Source organism: Felis catus, chromosome A2 (genome assembly GCF_018350175.1).
Source record: "Felis catus isolate Fca126 chromosome A2, F.catus_Fca126_mat1.0, whole genome shotgun sequence".
In the NCBI taxonomy this organism is placed as follows: Eukaryota; Metazoa; Chordata; class Mammalia; order Carnivora; family Felidae; genus Felis; species Felis catus.
The window spans coordinates 12,408,217-12,429,943 of record NC_058369.1 but is presented as its reverse complement, the minus strand read 5'-3'; the positions used below and the strand labels follow the sequence as shown (position 1 = coordinate 12,429,943).

Genomic DNA, 21,727 nt, shown 5'->3' with positions numbered 1-21,727 from the left:
GCACCCGGACCCAGGCAAGAGCCGAGTTCTCTGGACTTCTGTCCTCTTGGCTCAGAGGCATGGATGGACACTGGATGGTCTCTTCACATCTGATCGTTCTGCCCCTTTCCTCTTGCTTGTCCCCTCCCTTTGGTTAACCTGGGTAACCGGAAACTGGTACCTGCGTTTCCGGGCCTGGCTTCTTCCCCTTAGGTTAACTGAGAAGGGTAGGGTCAGATGATCCTTCACAGCCTTCTCCATTTTTCCCTCTGTTTGTTGGGGTGGGGGGGGGAGGGGTGGCTCTCAGCAAGCACCTGAAGTTGGTGATGTCTGCTCCCCCTTTGCTGGATGCTGGCAGCCTGGCAGTGACAGAAGTGGGCCACATGTTTTAGTTCAGGCATGATCATGGGGGGAAAGGTTTGTGAATGGTTATTTCACTTTCACTTCTATTTTAACGGAGCTTCTCAAGCATTTAAAATTCCCAGCTTGAAGATTGGTGGACAAGCCAGTGCTGGCACCGAATGCAGGAGCCTAACTTCTCACCAAAGGGCAAGAAACATCGCCTTCCCAAGTGTTATGTGAGCTTGCCCTGCTTTTGCCTGTAACTTCTCTCACCCCATCACTGAGTCAGAGTGCTGTTAGTGTGTGTGTGTCTCTCTTTCTGTCTGCCTTGTGGACAGATTTCTCCAATGTGGTGGGAAATGAAGCAGCCTCAGAGTTTGACTTTTTGAAGGCTAGGCCATTGAAGAAGGGATTCACACACTTGCTTCCAGTGTGAAAACTCTTGGAGAATCAGCTCTGGCTTGGCTTGGGGGTGAGGGGGCCTTGGAAGAAATGGCCACGCCCACAGGAGGTCAAAGAGGAGCATGTAGGGGCGCCTGGGTGGCGCAGTCAGTTGGGCGTCCGACTTCAGCCAGGTCACGATCTCGCGGTCCGTGAGTTCGAGCCCCGCGTCAGGCTCTGGGCTGCCGGCTCAGAGCCTGGAGCCTGTTTCCGATTCTGTGTCTCCCTCTCTCTCTGCCCCTCCCCCATTCATGCTCTGTCTCTCTCTGTCCCAAAAATAAATAAACGTTGGGAAAAAAAAAAAAAAAAAGAGCATGTAGAGACAGGGTCTGCAGTTCAGACAGAAACAATAGGTGCCCCCAGACTGCTATAGTTATCCCAGGTGGCTGGTCGGAAATGGGCGGGGGCAGGGGCGGGGCCAGGGCTGTCTTAGGGTTTCTGTGATTCTGCTTGTCAGCTCCTCCTAGAGGAGACTGGGCACCTGCTTGTCGCCCTGAGGATGAAACTCCTGTGTTAGGATGACGGTGAACATGGTTTTCTATCTGGTGGGTGGTGGGCTTCCCCAAATTGGGAAATAGAAGTGGCATCATCTGCTGTGCTTGTGTTTGTCACTCCAGACTGTCTTCCTGGGTCATTGTGCTGTCTTCACTTCTCTGCTGTAGGGTTGGTGCTGAATGTTCCTCTGCAGGAGTGAACCAGACCTGAGGCCTAACACTGATTGGTGCCCGTCGTCCCCTGTCCCCCTTGCACCTTGCTGTGTTGGCCATTCCATTCTCTCCAAACCCCTGCCCATGGTGCCTCCTTACCCCCAAGTGTTTTGGCTTTGCCCTGCACTGCCCAAGACCCTGTCTGCCTTGAAGGCGTTCCCCAGGTGTTCTTAGAGCCATGGCTTCCAACAGCACCTGAACTCTCTCTCTGCAGCAGACTGCTGTCCTGGATGTGCAGGAGGCCCATTCCAAAGTGGAGGCACCTTCTTTCCTCCTGCCTTTCTGTGCCACGCTGTGGTGGTTGGTGGTGCCACCACTCCTTGGGCTACTTCAGAGTTCTCCTGGGGTCCGCCTCCCATGGCAGCCCCCTTCCCGAAAAATGGGATCTCCAGGGAGGTCTAGTGCAGCTGCTTAGCAGCTGGTCTGCCTTCTGCTCTCTCCTCCACACCAGCCAAAGAGTGAATGTCCCCAAACACAGACGTTTCATCCTCTCTGTAGGGGCTTCGTGGCTGACTGGATATAAAGTCTGAGTCCTTTAGGTAGCATATAGTGGAGAAAACGGTCTTTGGGTTTTGTCATTAGACTGAACTAACCTGGAATCTTGATTCTGCTGTTCACCTTGCAGCCTTGGATGAGGTCAGGTTTTCAGCCTGAGTTTTGTCAGGAGGATGTACACACGCTGCTTAGGAAGGCTGTTGAGAATGGGATGTGGCCCCAGGGCGGATGTGCACCAGGTGCTGATATACAGGGTAGCTAACAGTTCACAGGCTTGGTAGTGGGCAGCCCATCCAGCTGCCAGTTCCTGTCCTTCCCCTCTGGTCCGTGCCTATTGGATGATTAGTTACTGAGAACTAGCCAATCATGGGGCTGTGTCTTCCTGGCCAGTGACTGGTTTGAGAATGGGCCCATGACCCAATCAGATCCTATGAAAGTTTTAGCACTTTGCTGGGGTAGTTGGGGTAGACGTGAATGGGGAAGATATGAGCTGGTTGTTGCTGTAATCTCCTGCTTGGGAACAGCCTGCCCAGGAGTGAGACCTGTCCAGAGAGTTGAGGGAAGATTAGGTCACCATGGCCCAGCTGGCCCAAGGCGAGTCCTGCCCTGAACTTTTCAGTTAAGTGAGCCACTGACTTCTTTTCTGGATGAGGCTCATTTGAGCTGCCTTTTCTGTTACTTGCAATCAAGAGAGTCTAGACGGAATCAGCCGAGAACGTTGTGCCCCAGTGTCTGGCTCAGGCGTTTTCTCTCCCCCACTGCTGCTCTAGCCACGCTCAGCTGCTGACCTGCTTGTGTACCCACACCTGGATGTCCTGCCCTCTTTTTTCCCCTCCCTCCCTCTTTTCTTCCTCCTTCCCCCTTTTCTTCCTCCCTCCTTCCCTTCCTATCTGCCTCTCTGGGCTCTGGGCCCAGGGTGCCTCCCCCAGCAAGGCCAGGGCCAGATCTTCCAGGAGCACTGTCTTCTGGCTGTTCCTGGCGTCCTGGTCTGATCTTTCTCATAGCATCTTTAACGTATCTAGCATGCCTGTGTCGCATCCCCCGCCTCCCCCCCCCCCCCCCCCGCCTTGGTTCTTTCGCTGGTGCATAGTGAGCCTGTTCATTCTGTTAGAGTCAGTGACCAGTTTATGAACCAATGTGGGTCCGTCTCTAATTTCAAGTGACAGATGAGCACAAGCAGTACCTAACTTGGGAGGATCTAGTTGGGTTTAGAGTAAGAGTTCAGGTTTGGTGGGGCCTGGGCAGGGCAGCGCTCAGCTCATGAGTATTGGGGTGGGGGTTGGGGTGGCTGGTTCCCTGATAGGAGTACTTGGCCCTCTCCAGACCTCAGCCTTTCGGGGTCCTCCCGTGGTATGTTTGTTCTCTTGGAACTGTAGTGGCATAGTTAGCACTATGGCACCAAGCCTGTCCCCTGTGTGTCCCGTAGTTCTAGGGAGTCTCGGGATTCTGTAAGTTGGTGACAGGACCCAGGGAAGGGGGAGGGTGTGCTTGGAGAGCATATACCTCCTCCCTCTCTTGGGCCAGGCCCAGGCCAAGATGACTCCCCCCAGCAGGGGGCTCTGAACCCTGAACACCAGCTGTGAGGGCTGCCACTTCAGCTCCTTCTCTGGCCTCTGCCTGTGTGGCCTTGGGGCAAACCATTTAATGTTTCTGAGGCTCAGTTTCTTTATTTGTGGCTTGGGGCTATGGGAGCCATCTCTTGGTGGTGTCCTTAGAGGCTCAGCACATCCGTGGCAGGGACAGTGCCCAGCTTCTGTGTAGTCACCTAGATGACCATGAAGGACTGGGTACTGTTTGTTGTAGGTGAGCGGAAGTGGGAGGGAGGTTGTCCATGCCGGAGGCCCTGCAGAAAGGGGAGAATAATCCTATCAGTGATAATAGACCTGCCTGTGGAGTTCAGCCAGGGAGGGGCTGGATCCCATTCAGTCTGGTGAGCAGCCTTGCTAAACACATCAGCTGCTCAAGGTCTTTTGGTGTAATCTTCGTAAAGGTTATTTCTTAATCTTTGGACCTTAATAGAAACTGGAGGACCAAAGCATCAGCTGTTAATGTGTCCTTGCTCTCTGCTAGGTATTATCCCATTTCATGGATGAGCAAGGTTAAATAGCTAGTCACCTGGTCACTGCATAGCTGACCTCAAGAGCATTTGCTTTCGTCATGAGACAATATGGCAGGCACTGCAGAGAGGAGAGGAGAGGAGAGGAGAGGAGAATCCCTGTGGAGGTCTTTGCTTCCTTCCAGAGCACTGTGACCTGATGGAGATGGTCTCCGTCTGTGCTATCCAGTAAGGTAGCTGTGAGCCACATGGGGATCGTGAGTACCTAACATGTGGCTGGTAAGACCAAGGAACTGACTTTTAAATTTCTATTTAATTTTCATGCCCACCTGAGGACAGAGCACTTCTAGGGCCTCTCGGATTACTTGTGCTTTGGGTCAGGACTGGGGGCTGTTGCTGCCTTTTTCCACATGAGAGGTGGGGGAGGAGTTTGCACCTGAGCTGGCATAGGGGCGCAGAATGGGGCTCCTGTCCCTTCCTAGCCATCCTCTTCTCTCAACCCCCACCCAGGCACACAGCTTTGGTGTCTCTAATGTCTCTAGAGCCTCCGAGCTATATCTGCTCGCTCCATTCGTGAGGTCTCCTCTTAGGGAAGAAAGCCTTCTCATTTCTTAAGTCTGGGTTGATTAATGTTGTTAACAACTAAATAGATATCCTTGGAGCCTCCCTCCTAAGTAAAGAGAGATGGGCAGATGGACAGATGGAATGAAGAACAGAAAGAGAAGTGTTTTAGGAGTGCCTGGGTGGCTCAGTCGGTTAGGCATCTGACTTGGGCTCAGGTCATGATCTCATGGTTCCGGAGTTTGAGCCCTGCATCGGGCTGTCTGCTGTCAGCACAAAGCCTGCTTTGGATCCACTGTATCCCTCTCTCTCTGCCCCTCCTCTGTTCACATTCTCTCTCTGTCTTTCTCAAAAATAAATAAAACTTTTTTTAAAAAGTATTTAATATGCAAGGGTTTGAAGTTAGACCCTGTGAGAAATAAGCCCACTACCCCAGTCAAAGGAGGGACACGGACTCGGAGCACAGGGAAGCTAGGGTTTAATCAACATTCTTGCAGGAACAGGTGTCTGATGGACAAGCGCACAGTTGGGGCAGTTACAGCAGGCAATTTATCTCCTAGTGTGCAAATCCCTCCCCTGGTTCCTCATTGGCTGAATACTACAGAGGTTACGGCCTTACAGGTAGTTGCCTATGTCCATGTAAGGGAAAAAGTCTGATTCAACACATGTATGTTCCTTGAGGTAACACAAAGACTTCAGTTCTTTGGTGCATGCTCATTGCAAAGTCCACAAAAAATAAGCCCACAAAATGGGGAGGGAAAGAAGAACCAGGAAGTGAAGTGTCTAAGGGTTGGGACTCAGTTGTCAGGGGGCGGGGGGAGGGGGGTGGTTACATATTTCCGAAAGGTTGTAAACCTATCGTTAACTAAACAGCACAGCTTTTATTTGGTATTTCTGAAAATGAATCATCTCACTTCTCACAGATCCAGATTCAAATCTCTATGGCTCTCTCTGAGATGTTTTTCATTGGACAAGTCACATCAGATATTTGCTGTCAATCTCAAATTAGCTGTTGTCTAAAAAGTGAGAACAAGATAAGCCCTACCATACTGAAGAGTACATAGAAGGCACTGAACCTTACGTATAAGCCCCTTCCCACTTTCCTGGGAGTAGGGGCAGTTATTCTCCTGGATGATTTTGTAGATACTTAACTTTGGTTTTCACTGATGCTCTTCTTCCTCAAAGATAGTCTTCCCTCTAGTGTGAGCAGTTACCAGACAACGTTGCATAATTTTACACATTTCTAAAAGCTCCCTGGGGGTGGGAAAAAGGAAGAAATAGGTTGTAGAACAAAATCTCAGACTGGTAGAACGGAAGGCGTACTTCTTTGGAAGAGGTGCTTGGGTTGGAACTCCCAGTCAGGATTCCAATCTGTCTGAACTTTTCTAAATCCCTTTCTTTGTACGGCATTTGCAGCTGAGGGTGATCAAACTATGAATTTGTGTGTGAACGCGCCTTGAGGAAGGAATGTCCTTTCTGTATGAAGATAGGGTATGCAGAATCAATAGTCCCAAGATCTCAGAGACATTAGCAGACAGAGATGTTGATGTGATTAATAATCAGAAATTATACCTGGTACTCAAATGTGTGGGAAGAATGGCATTGTCAGGAAATCAAGGTTTAGCGTTAAAGCTACCCTGTTGCCATTTTGTATCTCCTAGTCTGTCTCCCACCCTACTCGCCTCATCCCACACCACCCTGCTGGCAGGATCCAGGAGCTACTTCATACTTCACCCTTTTGGGAAGTATTTACATAGGGAGAGGCATAGCCACTGGTGTCCTTTGATCTAGTCATTTTACTCCTAGGAACTTACCAACAGATAGATACACGATGAATTTTAATAACACTGTTAATAGATATATTCACATGATTGTGATTGTTGATGTCATTAATTAAACGGCATGGGAGAAGCTTAGGAAACACAGTACACTGCAGAGTCGAGTGGCATAGGGCTGTGAAGAAGAGTCCTGAAGCCTCTGTAGAAAAATGGACAAGTCTTGCTATGATGAAGAAAAGGAGCATTTTTGTTAGCCAAGCACAAGCAGAAAAGGCACAAAAACTAGAGCTTTGGATAAAATGAGAACCGCTTGTGTTGAGGCAGTAGGAGTACTTTGTTTTTGTTTTTCCTATGCTCCATTGTCTTTATTTTTTTTAATGTTTATTTATTTTGAGAGAGAAAAAGAGCGAGCAGGGAGGGGGAGAGAGAGGCAGAGAGAATCCCAACTCAAGGCTCCATCCCACGAACCTGAGATCGTGACGTGAGCCAATGTCGGGTGTGCTTAACCAACTGAGCCAGCGTTGTCTTTTTAATTGAGCAGTAAAAAAAATGAAAAGTAGACTGCTTTAGCCTGAAGAGCACACTCAAGAACTACTGAGAGCAGTCAGATGTGGAGTGGATGCGGGGCCTGTGTGTACTGCAGCCAGTGGAGAGGAGGGACTTACTTCTCTTACATACCCAGGAGGTTCATAGCAGGGGCGTGCAGTGCTTACTCTGGTCAGGGCCGCCAGTCCTGTTCTTGATGCTCTCAGAGGACTGGGGTCCAGCCCACCAGGACAAAGAGGACGTGCTTGGAGTCGTGGACCTTATTCATCGCCGTCAGTGGAGTCATGCCTGTGGCTGTGTTAAACTCCTGGTGTGATTGTGCTTCCTGCTTTTTGCCACCTTACTATGTCTGGTCCATCTGTAAGTCCTAGTGGTTCTGCAGCCAAAATGTCTATTCTCTGTCTTTGGCGTATGCTTGGCCATCTGCCTGTTGGGGAACTTCCTTCTTGCGGCTTCCAAACCAATATCAGATCACACTACTCTGCCAGTTAAGATCCTGTGTTCTTAGAGTAGACATCCCACTCCTTATTTTCATGATCTACAGATGCTCTGTGACTCAGACCCTTTTTTCCTCAATGTATACTTTCCTCTCCCTCATTCATGACTGCCGAGGTCCTCTCCCCAGATCTGTGACCATCAGATTCCTTCAGGCCTCTCCTGGCTGCTCATTGTGAGAGTCCCCTCCCTTCCCCGCTGTGTCACACTGCCTCCAGATGCTTTCATGTCATGGCACACATAGGAGATGCTGGTGTCCAGACAGTGCCCTGGGGAACTGCAAGTGGGACTGAAGGGAAAAACGTGAACATGACATTTCTTCAGTGTAATGATAAGAAAAATGAAGTATAAAATAAAGCATTAGGGAATGTGTTAAATAATGAACTTGTATTGACTTTCTAAGTAGTAGTATTAATCTTTATAAAAGGGAGTGCCATGTCCATGAACCTCACTTTTATTAGGTTGGATTTTTTTGCTTGCCTTTGATAATCACTGTAGAGAAATTCTGCATGTGGAGGTGATGAAACTTACAGTCATGTTTTAGTAAACATTTAGTAATTGACAAGAGCTGCTGTATCTGATGAATCCAGGTTCTTCCCTCTTTTCCGTTTGTAGTGTTGAAATACAGTAATTATGCAAATGGATTTTAGTTTCATTCAAACTTTTATTTCAAGTTCTTTGAAGTAACATACTCTAATTTACTGTGTGGTGTGCCAGTAAATGTTTGGCAACAAGCTTTTCTGGGAAAAAAATAGCATATACATACACACGTAAGTTTATACATTTTACTGATAATACAGGACAGATAGCATATAGTTTGCAAGTAATAAAACACACAGTCCTTTTTATTGTCAGTTCTGTGTAGCAGTTGTTTCACAGATTGCTTTCCTTGATTTTTGCTGTACTTTTGTATCTGTAGTCAGCTTATGAGTGTAGTTCTGACATGAAGGTCGATTGATAATTTTGTTTATATTAATGCTGAATCAGATAATAGTTTTCAAATACTGGAAGGATATTTCCTCATTTATTTTGTGCTATTCCTAATGTAATGGCTACAGGTATGACAAACTTAAATTTAATCTGCATTATTAACATTTTCTCCATCACTTTCTTAAGTCTAAACCCCAGGTGTTGGCAAACTATTTCTGTGAAGGGCCAGATGGTAAATGTTGTGAGCCATGTAGTCTGTCACAACTCTGCCTTTATTTATAGCACAGACGCAGCCACAGACAATATGAAAATGAATGAGTATAACTGTGTTCTAATAAAACTTTATTTACATGGCTAATTTTGTTATCTGAATTTATAGGTGATATGGGAAAAAGTACCTTATTTACAAAAACAGGCATTGGACTGGATATGCAGTCTCATAGGAGTTATGAGTTTGTAGACTCCTGGTCTAGAGGCCACCAACATGACAGTTAAGCCCTGATTTGTAGTATTTGCCAATTTCCATGGTATAAATACTTCCACTGTGGGTTGATTTCAGGCCACTAGCATGATGTCACCAAACATGGAGCTGGGAAGAAATGCCTCAGTAGCACACCATTTTCACCATGAAGATACAATAGTCATGAATAAACTCAAAAACTAAATAATAGCAATGTGGGAAAGTAAATGGGAAATGATGAGTTGCATTTCATCACCTCTGCTTTCTTTCCTTTTTTTTTTTTTTTTTAAAGAAATTTGATTTCTTTAAAAAAAATTTTAATGTTTATTTTTGAGAGAGAGACAGGGTGAGTGGTAGAGGGGCAGAGAGAGAGGGAGACACAGAATCCAAAGCAGGCTCCAGGCTCTGAGCTGTCAGCACAGAGCCTGACATGGGGCTTGAACCCACAGACGGTGAGATCGTGACCTGAGCCGAAGTCGAACAGTCCACCGACTGAGCCACCCGGATGTCCCTCATCACCTCTGTTTTCAGTATAACTTGTGAGTCTCTATCATTGCATTTTTTTAACAGTGGCTGTGTTTTAACATCTGGTTCCCAAGACTCCTGAAAGTTCGCCACGGGCTCTCATGGGTTGGTGTGAGCTGCCTCCAGCATAGTCCCGGGTAGAGTCCCTCCTGCTAGCCAGTTAGGACCCTGGCTGCAGGGCACAGCAGCCCAAGAAGAGCAGAAGTATTGGTATGTGTGCAAATGGAGATCTGGGCTGCAAGCCACAGGCTCTTTGTCCAAGGTGGCATCACGGCCTTTGTAGCTGGCCGCCTGGACGGTTCTCTCGGTTCAGAGGCTGTGCCCAGAGCCCCTCAGGGGCATGCAGTGAGCCAGCTGCAGTGAAGGTGGGGAAGGGCCAGAACTCTGCTCCAGATCCTTTGCTGTCCTGGTTCTCTGGGGCTGTGGTGCCCACCTCCCTCTCCTGGCCCAGCAGTCAGAGGAAGCCTTCCTGTAACACGCTGCATGTTTGTTTTCCTCATAGCTTTCGGTACACTCACACTGTCGTGTTCGCCTGTCTGTGGAAGCCCCACAGCTCTGTCCGCTCCCTGACTTCCTCCTCAGCACGTGCGCAATGCATTTTTATTTTCCCCGTAAATAGATAGCTGCTGAATGAGAGCTCGTGTCTGTTCTCTGCTGTCAGCAGCCGTTGGCAGTGTGTGGTCCAGATGGGTTTGGGCTCCCACGTCCAAGGTTTCCTGATGTTAGAGACACGCGTTCCTTTTCAGCGTTTGTGGGAAATGAGCAGCTCCATCTTCCGGCTACTTCCTCCTCCCAGAGCAAGGTGAGGTGCTAACCTCACCCCTGGGCCATATAAGTTGCTCTGGGTTTCAGCATAGCTAATGCCATGTTTGTTTCCACTCCCTCAAAAAAAGGAAAGAATGAAACCCAGACCCATTGCAATTTGCGCCAATTGTGTGGGCCTTGTTTACAGGGCCAGACAGCTTCGGAGAGTCCAGAGGCTCAATGGCCTGTCCCCTCCTGGCCACAGGGCCCAGTATCCCTGCTTTATGGAGAGTCACACTGCCGGGTCAGTGAGATGGGACTGGCCCAGCGTGCAAACTAGTGTCATTCCTAATTAGATGAAGGTGTTTGTGCTTTTGGGGACCCAGCCCCAAAGCCATCACATCCCAGATCTTGTAGGGAGGAGGGAAATAGCATCCCCTGAGAAGCCAGTCCACTGCAGTCTCCAGACGTGCACGCGCCCAGGCCTGTAAAGGCTGGTGATCCGCTAAGGGTCAGGTGCTGCCACCGGTTCACTCTGTCAAGCTGCCTGGCAGACCAGTGATCTGATGCCCATCTCTTTGCGGGGAGGCAGAAGTGAAGAAGTATGTGTGTGAGTGAGGTGAGTGAGGAAGGAGGAGAGCTGGCCCCGTTGAGTGACAGATTTGCTAAGAGTTGGAGGAGAAGACCAATGTGACAAGGTGCTTTGTTACTAAGAGCTCTGTGAAGCCTTCCGCTGTTTCCTTCCTAGGGCCTTGCGTTTGCAGGATGAGCTCCTTCCCTCCTTCCCTCCCAGCGCTGCGGAATCTGGGCTGGTCCTCTTCTCCCTGGGAATCTTCCACCTGACCCCTTCCCCTGTCATACCCGTGTCTCCCTGCCCACCGCTCCTCTGAGCCTCTCACTTTTCTGGTAGTGCCCACCGGCACCAGCACGGAGACCCCACTCCTGGAGTGCCTCGGCAGCTTGGAGGTGCCACCTCCTGGTCGGGGTGCCCTGTGCCAGTCCCTTCTGCTGCTGCTCTCACTGGACTGCACAGGGGCGCTGGCAGAGGCCAGTGGGGTTTCCCGTGCCGCCTCCTCCGGAGGTGTTCAGGAGGCCTGGCTGTGATTCCTTCCCTGTACCCATGGCCAAGGCGACTATACTTCTCAACCTCCAGACCAGGACACTTTGACAGTGAACGAGGCACTATTAAAAGTTACACAAGACAACAGGTGTTAAATGTGCATTCTGGCAAACCAGGTCTCAGGTCACCTTCCACACCCCACTGTCTCTGTTTGAAAGCTGACGTCCCTGTTTGCAGTCCCTGTAGATCCAGAATGTCCCCTCTGCAGAACGGCCTCTGGCAACTTACGACGCCCCCCCTTCCCCCCCCCCCCCCCCAAACCTTGGCACCCTCTCCAGCCTGCACATCCAGGTGTGGCCTGCACTCCTGGGCCCTCCTTTGCCCTGTTCTCTCCCTCTCCTTTTCACTGATCGGTCCGTACGACAAACAATAAATACATTCTTCTTTTAAAATGTAAGTGTTTGAGCTACAGCGAAGGCCCCTTTGGCCTCTGTCACTGATGTAGTTTTCCTCTGTCACTCTGGAGGGAACCAGTCTCGAGTCTGGAGTACGTCTTCTTTGTGTGTAAAGACACATCCTAGAACACTGTGCATGACTTTTAAATAAATTCTGGCACACAAGTCTGTCATTTTGAAGCCAGCTCATTTCCCTCAGCATGTCCTGGCTCTGTCTTTGTTACATATGAGTAGAATTTATTCCTTTAACTGCAGCATAATATTCTGTGATAGTATCTCTTTCATTGTCATGGAGCTGACTCCCAGAGTTTTTATTAATAAAACAGTGCTTTTTGAATATTTGTGTGCATGTCTCCACTAGGTCTGTCAGCCAGTAAAAGTGTGGAGTGCTGGTTGGGGCACCTGGGTGGCTCAGTCTGTTAAGTGTCCACCTTTGGCTCAGGTCATGATCTCGTGGTCCGTGAGTTCGAGCCCCACGTCGGGCTCTGTGCTGACAGCTCAGAGCCTGGAGCCTGCTTCGGATTCTGTGTCTCCCTTTCTCTCTGCCCCTCCCCACACACGCTCTGTCTCTCTCAAAAATAAATAAACATTAAAAAAAAAAAAAGTGTGGAGTGCTGGTTTTCACAGTGACAGATATGGAGAGGCAACTTCTATGGGTACCCCCTATGGGCAGGGCAGGGCAGGGCAGGCAGCCTCCTGCATAGCCCTGCTCAGATCTGTGCTGGAAGGATGGGGAACAGGGAGAGACAGCTTCCTGTGCAACCACAGGTCCCTGTGAGCACCGTTTGGAGCCTCACTGGGCCAGAGACCTTCCCATTCCTCCCCCCACTTTCTCTCAAGCGGAGGTTAGGTGTGAGAGGGCAAGTGCGGATGGAGCTGGCATTGGCTCCAGGAGGCCTGCGGGGCTGAGTCAGGGGGGCGTGTCTGTCCCTGACACACAGAAGCAGCCAGTGTTAGAGTCCTGCTGTTTATCCACGGGAAGACCGCTGGGCTCTGTTACCTGGCTGTCTTGCGGCTCCCGTCCAATGTCACTTTGGCGATCAGAAAAGCTCTTGAGCACTTGAGCACATCTGCTTTAGCGGTAGCCCGTGGAGGCGATGATTGCAGCGTTTCCCATCGCACAGATCGGGACCCCTGGCTGGCTAGCACTTGACCGTGTGCGGGGCAGATTCTCACCCAATCCCACGGGAGAGGCATTGCCATCCTTAGAGACACAGCAAGGGTCCAGACAGGTGACTTGCTAATGACCTTAGAGTGGAAGGTTCTGGTTCCATGCCCCACCCCTTCACTCCTTTGGCTGCCCCATCCAATTGCATATGCAGTGCTTGTCAGCCACAGTGCTGTGTGAGCATCACCTGGGTGACAGGGTGCAGTGGCTCTGTGCAGAAGAGCAGAGGCATGCCGGTGGAGGGAAGGGCTGAGGCTTCTCCCACTGGGGTCCCAAGTGGTTTCTGAATGGAGTGTGGAAAGGTTGCCTGTGGAGCTGGGGGTGGGGGAGCTAGAGCTGGGAGATGTGGCGTTCAGGTGTGCCAGCTGCTGCCACAGCCCCGGTGGGGGCAGGGAAGCTGGGGATGCCAGGGTTAGGATCTGTTCAGACATGCTTGAGGGGAGGGCACGGCTGGGGACAGCATCTGGTCCCCGATAGCATGCTGGGTGTGAGGGAGACCGTGTGCTTCTGCCCGCCTCTGAACACTCAGGGTACGAGGACTGAGGAATGAGGTGTCCCTGTCAGTCACATTTTAATGTCTCTGGGGCCAGGCCTCGTCTTCCATTAGGCACCGTTTGTCTCTTAGTGGTTGGTGACACGTTGGTGCATCTCAGGATGGGTGAATCATGGTGGTCCGTGGGAAGTTCACGCTCAGGACCTTGGGAAGCGAGCGAGCTAAGAGACACACGTGGTGGCTCCCTGGCATCCAGCTGCAGGCCATCCCCTCCTGCCCACGTCCCTCTCCTCAGCCAGGGCCTGAGCCCCTGGGTCCTCCCTGCCTCCGTGTCCCCCTTTGTCTCATATCCACGCCGTCCTGCTTGGCACCATCTCACTCTGTGGGGCTGGCCAGGCCCGCAGATCTTCTCTCTGCCTCAGCTGTGAGTTCTCCACCAGGCAGCTGTGTCCAAAAATCTGTAGTCTGATCTGACCATGTAACTCCTTGCTCTGAGCATGGCCTGGGGTCCACTGTGTGACCTGCCCCTCCCCCGCCCCCCGCCCAGTGTTCTCTGTACCTGTGCTCCTGTGTGCTGCTGACCCTTTGCTCTCAGCCTGCCGAGTTCTCACCTTTCTGGGCTGTTCTACGGACTCCTGTGTACCCTGAAGGTCTCCTCAGAAACACCCTCCATCCTGCCCCTTGAAGGCCTCAGAAGACCCTGCACGTCCCACAGCCCCGTCCGCCTGCCTGCCTGCCCAGCCACACCGGGAGCGCCTTCAAGGCCACGGCTGTGCTTTATCTGTGTATTTCTGTGAGAGGCAGTGGAGCATGTGGTGAAGAGCCAGTTTTTGGTTGCCAGGCTGCCTGGGCCCCAAACCCAGCTGTGTGACCTCAGGCAGAGTAGGTGACCTCATTGTGCCTTAACTTCCTCCCTGTAAAAAGGGGCAGATAGAGGCTGACCCCCTTGGACTATAATTTATAGAGCTGTGTGTAAGAATTTATTCTCTTTCTTTTTTCTGGTGTGTGTGTGTGTGTGTGTGTGTGTGTGTGTGTGTGTGTGTGTGTGTAGAAAGAAAGAATTTTTTAATAGAGTAGTGCCTAATTGGCCTTACTGAGGCTGTAAAGAACCCAGTTCTTCATAGTGCATCTTCCAGGCAAAGCTCCCACAACAAGCAGCGCCTGCAGGCTTATCACTGGGAGTGACAGACTTGGGGGGGGGGGCGGACCCAGAGACCTCCTCCTGCTTGACGCGGGGGCAGTATCAGAGTTGCAGTGAGAAGACAGCCTTGGAAGAAAGGAGCCTGAGGTGCCGATCGGGGCTTAGAAAGCAGGGCTGCGACTTTATGACAGGGCCTCTGGGTCAGGGTGGGGGGAGGGAGGCGCATGTGTGGTTTTGTGTGTTTGTGTGTTTTAGAGTCTTGGTCAGACCGTCAGACACGGGCTCCCTTTGGGTGTTGTTGGCAGACATACAGTTAGAGGAACTCAGGTCAGGGGAGGGGGAGATTGCCGCGTATTACTGAAGAGGATGGGCTGGGCTCCCCCTGCACCCCAGTGCTCAGCGGTTTACCTACCCAGATTAAAAAAGATTCTGAGTCCAGATCCAACTTCAGGAGCCAAGGGCCTTGGTCGGTGATCAGTGAAGGGGAAGCGGGGTTTATCTCCCTATTCTTTTACTCACCCTGGTGGGAACCCAGTGTTAACGCCAAGAGGGAGGCAGAGGCAGAGCCCGTGCCCCTGTGGCAAGTGGCGGTTAGTGCCTTTTGGTGGAAAGACTTCTGCGTGGGGTCCCAGGGCACAGACGAGACCCAGAGCGGCTGGCCCTGCCCCACAGCAGGGTGCTACAGCAGAACCCCAGTTCTAGCCCAAGGCTGGTGCGGGTGGGGGAGGCAGTACCAGCAGCATGTGGAGGGGCTTTGGGAACCCCAGCCCAGCTCAGCCCCCTCCACCGCACATCCCCAGAGCACCCCAAATTCGACAAGACAGGCTGAGCTTGGAGCTCCTCCCAAACCAATGTCTGGCACAGCAGGCCTCTGCCTGCCTCTTCCTTTTTGCCTCACAGTCCCCCTGTACCTCCCCCTTCCATGTCTGTGCATGCCTATGGCTCTGTACCCCCATTCTCCCCTCCCTGCAGTGCCTTCACTGGAGCCCTGCTGGTACACTCGCCTGTCTCCATCACCAGGATGGGACTCTCACTGCGGGCTTGAGGACAGTCCCCACCCCACCCCCACACAGAATTTGGCATATAGCAGGCACTGAGCGGGGATCAGATGAATGCCTGCCACCCCGAGAGGAGGCCCCAACCCAAGTCTTAGAGAAGCAGGGAGAAGTGAGAAGATCCCTTGGTCAGGAGTTTGTAGCAGTGTGTGAGTGGTTTTTTTTCTGGCTCCTCTCACCTTACTGTGGGGTTCAGGGGGCAGAAAAAGTAGTGTTTAGTACTTTAGTGTTTAGTTGAAACGTGGTCCTGCTCTCCCCTCCCGTCGCTGCTGCAGTCCCACTCTGCTGCTTCGGGCAGGGCCCGCACACACTTTGCATCATATCTGTGGTCTTTTTGTGAGATGTGTGGCATCTGTTTTGGAGGGGCAGAGACTCCAGCCCGTCTGTGAGTTGAAGAGGCTGCCAGTAAATAGAGCAAAGGCTCTGGGCGGGGGGATCAGTGTTGCCCACCGTGGGAAAAGGCTTTGTGGGTTTGGAGGTGAACATGTTTTATTTTCACAGCTGTGCATCTATTGTAATGGCACTAGAAAAAATATAACTCGTTGCCCAAAGGCCAGTTACTATTGCTTAGGACAGGAGTGAAATGGGGACAATGTGAAGGACACGCCTTCAGGTGCCCTAGGAGCCCTGGCCTGACTAGCAGTCTCTTCTACAAGGCTTCTTCCTGCTTCAGGGTCCAGGGGAGTGCCGACCCCCTCCAGGAGCTTTCTGGGGATGTGTGTGGGGCTCTGGAGGTTTGAGTGGGAGCTGGGATTTGGTATCAGTTGTTTTCCCGGTCCGTGTACTGTATTTTTTATTACTTCTGTTTTGTTTATTGTAGTCATTACTTCTATTCACTAACAGTGTCTGAGTTTCCAGCTACTGCTGAACTTACTAGATCTGATATGTCTGTCATCTTAGCACATTTTCTCCCTTAGAGTTAGTCCTAATGCTTATTACAGGTGATCAGTGTAGCGTGGCAGGCCTGATACGCTGGTGTCGGAAGTGAGGTTGTCTTCATCATTGGTGCTGCAGGTGACCTGGGAGCTGTGGACCGTGGGGTCACAGGGTAGCAGGGTGGCAAGGTAGGGGCCCAGGTCTGGGATATCCCAGGAGACTGGGACCGTTATCTAGTGCCGGCAGCTTGCACAGTTTGGCAGTCATCACAGGGTATGCAGAGGATGTCAGTTGTTGATGTGACTTCTCAATGGTAACAAGTTTTGTGAATTCTACTTGCTGTGTTGGGGGAGAGAAAAACAGGGTTATGGTGCAGGGTGTGCTATCAGCAGGTGCTGCTGAGGTAATGAAGACTATGAGGCAGGCTGGGTCCCCTCACCTTTGTGTCCCCAGAACCCACATGGGACCTGGATCAAAGGGATAGTTTGTGTTTGGACTGGCCTGGGGCTGGGACGGGCCTGGGCTCTGGGAGCCCCAAGGAGGCAGCTTAAAAAGAGCCTCAGAAAGTGGCCATGCAGTGATGCTGCAAGACTATGGGACGGATAGTGGCTGCAAGGCACCGAGTCGCCCACATAGTTGGGTACCTCTGTGTGCAAGCGGGAACTGGAGAGGACAGAGTCGGGGAAGGCAGTTTCAGTGTCCTTTCTCCAGCGTTTTCCAGTGGCAGTTTTTGAAAATGAGCTTGTTCTAATGCTTGCCTATGCGTGTTTGTCCTAGCTGGTTGCTTCCAGTTTCTCATCATAAATGTATGGGCATTAAACAACAAGGGGAAGTCAGCTTCTTGCTTGCAAAGAAATAGATTGCCACAATGGACTTTTAAAAGTGGAAATGTTGGAGAATTTGTTACACCGGGATATAGTATATAGGGTAGCAGCACCAGAGCCCTTAGATTTGGAGTCGGACAGGTGTGGGTTCAGATCTTGGCTCACCTGGTCTGGCCTTGGGTGAGGGTCTCTGTCTCTTCATCTGTGAAAAGAGAATTAAACTTGCCTTTGAGGTTGCTTTGAATAGAGATTGTGTTTGTAAGCCAGTCGTGCTGGGCACAGAGTTGGGAACAGCGGTTGGGGTTGTCATCCCAGGCTGTGGCTCACCCACTGTACGTAGGTCCTAAAAATACCCAGAGCTCCTGGAGAAAGAGCCAGACACTTAATTGTCTGGGTGATGCCTGATGGAGTGCTCAGGGGCTCATGCTTGCCATCCTCATGGGCCCGGGGGTATTTGTTACCTCTGATGTCCCCATTACGTGAGCACGAACGGGCCATCCTCTTGTTGCGTGGTTTACAGGATGCAGACTGCGTGGTGGGGTTGCTGTCCTCTTGTGGAGTTTGAGTCTGCATTGCCTTAGGTTGGCCCAGTTTATGGCTGGTTTTCAGGTTTGGGGTTGTAGTGTGCTGTGCCACATAGCGGTCACCGGCCGAGAGGTGGGCAGACGGGAAGGGACAGCAAGCTGTCATCCCCCATTCAGGGCCTCACTTTGCCCAAGACACCCAGATGAGTCTCTAGAGATCCCACCCCAGATCCTGCTACCCCCATTCCTTTTTGGAGGGGTGCAAGAGAGTGATGGCAGGCGGCTAGATCTGCTCCAGTTACTTCCATTTCAAGCCTCCTGGCCAGCCCACATTCCAGGAATATCCCCAGCCCTTTGCCGTTGTGTCCATGCAGGTGTGTCATAGCCCCACTAGGTAGGGTGACGGTCTCACTGATAATGTGCCTGTCTCCCCAGCAGCCGAGCAGTGGGTGGGCGGAGCCCAGTTCTTCTCTCTGTATGTCTGTGCAAGGAGGTGGGTTCAGTGCCAAACCTGGAGGATTGTCTGTCCTGGGTCCCCTTTCCTTCCCCTGCTGGCACCCCTATCTGGAGACACACTGCCATACTTGTGCAGAGTCGATGGATAGATGACAAGAGTAGGATAGCAGCCCTGACAGCCTGTGTGCAGCTTTGCCCGGCAGGTGGGCCCACCTCTTTGGGACACTTTGCTTTCTCCTCCCTAGCAAAGGGGTCACTGCATTGTGTAAGCCGAGAATCAAAAACAGTTGCGGCCGTACCCGTTGCCATTAAAGTATTTGGACCCTTGGAGCAAATTTTAACACCGGGGGTTTATTCCTAAGGAAAAAAAAAATGAGAGAAGGAAGTTGTATGTTTGAAGATGTTCATTGCAACATTGGTTGCAATCAGAGAACCTGGAAGGAGATGGAATGTCCAGCAGTTGGAGAAGGTCAGGGAAATTATGAGGCATTGATGAAATACTTAGCTGTTAAACATGATCATTATGAAGATTATGTAGCAATAAGAGGAAGTGAGAGTTAAATGAAAAGAGAAAATAGCATCTGTAATGCAATTTCAACTACGTAGTTGTCACTGTTTCTGGACAAGTGCCAGAAAGTCACCCACAGAAACGTTGCCGTGGCTCAGGTCAGCGGGAATGCAAGGGGCTCAGGGGAGACGGTGCTGCAGAGTTTGGCCTTTGGGGTCAGACCTGAGCCATGATGTTGGTATCTATCTCTCGGGCTTTTGGGAGTTCGAGAGGGCACACATGTGACAAAGGTGGTGGCTCAGAAGATGCTCTCAGAGGAGAGGAAAACCAAAGGGACCGAGGAGACTCAGGGCATAAAAAGTTATGGAGCCATGGGGCGCCTGTGTGTCTCAGTTGGTAAAGCGTCCAACTTCGGCTCAGGTCTTGATCTCACGGTTTGGGAGTTCAAGCCCCACGTCGGGCTCTGTGCTGACAGCTCAGAGCCTGGAACCTGCTTCGGATTCTGTATCTCACCCCCTCTCTCTGCCCTTCCCATGCTCATGCTCTGTCTGTCTCTGTCTCTCAATAATAAATAAATGTTAAAAAAATTTTAAAAAGTTACGGAGCCATATGCAGGCACACTCAGACAAAGCACCTGACACAGTTGGCTAAAGAGGTGGGCTCAGGCCCACCATATCTGGGGGTTGAAATGAGAGTGTAAAGACCACACGCTTAAGGGGTTAGTGCGGGTGGGTTTATTTGGAGGCGCAGTGCCTGCCAGAGGGGAGGGTAAGGGGGGCTAGCGGGCGTTGGGCTTGCCTCTTTCCAGGGGTGCTCCTGCTCCCAGCACACAAGCCTTGCAGGAGCAGGGTCCAACGAGCGGGGGCGGGGGGGGGTGCCCAGTGGCCCGTGGATACCCCGAGTGCCTCTGAGATGCGGAAGAAGAGCCTCCAGGTGGGCGGTTGGAGTGTGGATGGAACACCGGGGCTTGCAATGCAGATACGAAGCGCGTAAGGCGGGACCGTGCAGGAAGTCCAGGAAGCTCCGAGACGAGATGTGGAGACCGAAGGAAAGGATGTGGGGCTGGGGCTTGAGGAGCTCTGGGTGGAGGGAGATGAGGCCGCAGGGCGGGTGCCGGACGAGCTGTGAAGAGAGAGCAGGGGAGGCAGAGCGGGCAGCCCCTCTTCAGCTCTGCTGACAGGTTGCCCAGGCAAAGCTGTTTGGGTGCTCGTTTGGGTGCTCGGTGTGGTGGCAGGTAAGCTCCTCTGTGGTGTTACCATAGGTTGCAGTCAAATCCCTCCTTCTCTCTCTTCCCCTAATTGCGCTCCTGCATGTTTTTGCTGTGGCCGACGTGTTTGGTTACCCAACTGTATGGTGAGGATGAAAAGGGGAAAAACAGGCTCAAGAAAATACGTCAGAAAATAGGTTTAAAATATTGAGGAAGTGATGTTAGCAAATGATACGTAAAAGGAAATACGGTGCATAGTGAAATCCTCTTTGTTCCCAGTGCCCCTCAGTGTTCTTTGCCTGCGTGCACTTCAGACCAGGAAAAGCCGCTGCAGGGCTTGTCCCGGAGTCCAGCCGGGACCCTGCTGTCCTTGGACCTTGGTAAAGGGGACCACGGGACTCGCTGCGGGCTCTGTCCTCCGCCTGTCAGCCATGGGGTGGGCTCCTGGCCTCAGGGTCAGCTTGGCCGCCGCTTCCCCTGCTGTGAGATGCAGGTAGTTTGGAGCAAGACAGGAAGTGCTGCGGGAGTCCGCGCCGGCCCAGTGAGGCCTCCAGCAGCGAAGGCTGGCAGGAAGCAGTTGATTTGGCTCTTGGTGGCATGTGGCCTCGGGAGCTGTCGTGACCCTGCCCTGTGCCCTCATCCTTTACCAGCAACCTCCCACTCATCCGCCATGGCAAGCAGTGCCGCCACCCAGCAGATGATGCTGTCACCGCTGTCACCAAGCCACCGTGGTGGATTGTGATGTTTGGTTTCTCTGTTCCTTTTATGTCTGGCTTTGCAGAAACCTCACACGGCTTCTTCTCCTTCCTTATGTAACCCTTTGGAATAATTCCAGGGTTGCCAAGAAGGTAAGTTGGAGAAAATATTTGTGGTTGTGGTAACTTCCAGGCCACTGTATTGAAAACGAAAGATTCTCCCCAAAGCCCTTGAGTCCTGCTGAGCAAATACGCTCGCCTGGAGGAGCAACAAAGTCTGTGCCGCCACAGCCTCAGGGGACGGGGGATAGCCAGCCTCCTCTTGCTCTGGCCTTGGCTTTCCCTCTGCCTCCCCCCCCCCCCCCCCCCCCCCCCCCAGGCAGTGGTGCCTTTTGCCTTGTGGCAGGGGACTTGTGCTTTTCTCCTTGCGGGAGCCTGGCGGTAGGTGGAGTGTGGACGGGTGGGCATCTGTGGCAGAGGCAGCACCAGCTTGGTGCAGGCTGACCGGTCAAGTCCTGGGCGAGGTTCAGCTGAGTGTGAGGTGTGTGAGTTTTTATTTTAGTTGACTGACTGTTTTCAGAACTGAGGGTTTGGTGATGTTCTCACAGCTGCTATCTTTTGAACCAGGTATGTTCCTCCAAGGCAGTGGTATGTGAAGCAGTTGACTGGAACCTGGGAAGTATCCCCTCCCCTTGCGAAATGTCACTGGTGTTGCAATCGGTCATTGGCCCAGCCCACAGAAGCTACTTGGTCCCTGTTGGAGCTGAAGCAGAATTCTTGCAGAAACCCTGGGTGACGGTGCTTCCTACTGTTTGCCTGCTGCCCCTTCTTTTCACCCTTCTTGTTGCTGCTGAGCCCCAGGTCACACTTGACGGTGCTAACTAAGGGTCTAGCTCAGCTGTCTGCAGGGAGAGTCAGGATTCCAGACACATTTGGTCACAGGAGCTTAGTTCCCATTGGAGAAAACCATGCAGAGGTGGGAGGGAAAAGAAACCTCAGACATATAGAGGCTGTTTTCTTGTCAGGAGGATGGATACCAGTCGTTGCTCACGCCACTGTTTAGGGAAGAACAGACGGACTGTCGTTCGCCTAAGATTTTCTGTAGATGTTGGGGCGCCTGGGTGGCTCAGTCGGTTGAGCGTCCGACTTCGGCTCGGGTCATGATCTCACGGTCCGTGGGTTTGGGCCCCGCGTCGGGCTCTGTGC

The 21,727-nt window shown here is 51.7% G+C and overlaps 1 protein-coding gene across 5 annotated transcripts in view; it reads left to right on the top strand.

Moving 5' to 3' along the window:
* The window catches only part of MED26 (mediator complex subunit 26), a 52,830-nt gene that overhangs the window by 9,837 nt on the left and 21,266 nt on the right, over positions 1–21,727 (top strand). Inside the window, exon 1 of one of the 5 annotated variants that reach the window (XM_045047797.1) lies at positions 9,311–9,329. The exons of 3 other annotated variants lie outside the window; for them this stretch is intronic. The gene's annotated coding sequence lies outside the window, so the exon portion shown is untranslated. Of the gene's footprint in view, positions 1–9,310; positions 9,330–19,453; positions 20,675–21,727 lie in introns of those variants that run through there. One more of the 5 variants, XM_023246880.2, reaches the window with a different exon arrangement.